The following is a 1,147-nucleotide window of genomic DNA, read 5'->3' as shown; positions in this document are numbered from 1 at the left end:
AGTGTATTCTGACAGCCGGAGCCCGCAGCTGCCAGAAAATCTGAACAGTGGCTGCAACTGATAGGCTGCGGTCACTATTCACCCAACAAATTTTTCACCCGGCTCCATCGACGAAACTCAATTGGAAAGATTGGCAGGGCCACCCAATCGCAATTAGCTGACTGATGGATGAGTCTAAAGGTCCCCACACACCTTGCGATAATCGTACGATAATTGCGGGAAATCCCGCGATCGTACGATTATCGTAAGGTGTGTGGAAGCCGTGCGTCCTCTACTACTGTAAGGTCGCACGACTCTAAACTTACGCATCGTACGATGTTCGGCGGGTGTGTAGCATGTTCGTAAGATAAAAGCCGGACGGGCCGGTGTGCGCAAGCGCACACTGCCTGTTCGGCATTGCGGTCATCGGAAGCCCGCCCCTCAGGGGGGCGCGGCTTGCGATCATCGCAAGTACGATCTGCCTGTCCAAGATACGCAGATCGTACGTTTTTTTTAAGTACCTTACAACCATCGCATGACAAAAGTCTTGCGATGGTTGTAAGGTGTGTGCCCAGCCTAAAGCTACCCATACACAGATCACATTTTGGTCATTTTCCTGCTGAATCTGCCAAAATGTGATCCGTCTGTGCCCCCCTTTATACTCTTTCATGTGTCAGATACTGATTTGTATTCTAAAGCCCTTCTAGAGAACCAGAGGTGATTTGTCTCTGGCAAGAATGTTTATATTCAGATTTATGATCTTTAATAGCTAAGCCGGAACAATTGTAATGACCATCCTCCTTTTATACTTGGCTTTGAGTCTGACTTTTCAGCTTGAGGGTCAGGGGTCGTCTTCTGAGATTATATGTCAGCTCAAGTAACTATGTACAGCAGTATCAAACAGCTATGTAGTTATATATTTTTGGGAAATGAATGAATGTGTGGCACTCTCAGGACGCACCCTTATTAACCAGTGATGATTCCTACAGTGGACAAAGCTTAATGGGAAAGCTGAGGGACTAGTTCCCCATCACAGAATTGTAGAAATGTCACCAGCACACCAACATGAACTTTGTTCATGTGACAAGGAACTTCAATAAATGAAGCTTTAGCTATTCTAAAAGGATTGGTGTGCTGGGGACATTTCCAAAATCTTCTGATAGTCACA

General features: G+C 46.0%; 1 protein-coding gene across 2 annotated transcripts in view; it reads right to left on the bottom strand.

Annotated features, from left to right (window-relative positions):
* The window catches only part of LOC108795068 (coiled-coil domain-containing protein 85C-like), a 110,912-nt gene that overhangs the window by 1,440 nt on the left and 108,325 nt on the right, over nt 1-1,147 (bottom strand). The gene's annotated exons all lie outside the window — the stretch shown is intronic.

The sequence above is a fragment of the Nanorana parkeri genome, unplaced genomic scaffold (genome assembly GCF_000935625.1).
Source record: "Nanorana parkeri isolate BGI_ZX_2015 unplaced genomic scaffold, ASM93562v1 scaffold928, whole genome shotgun sequence".
Lineage (NCBI taxonomy): Eukaryota > Metazoa > Chordata > Amphibia > Anura > Dicroglossidae > Nanorana > Nanorana parkeri.
The sequence above is the reverse complement of the archived record's forward strand: the minus strand, read 5'-3'. Positions and strand labels throughout refer to the sequence as shown.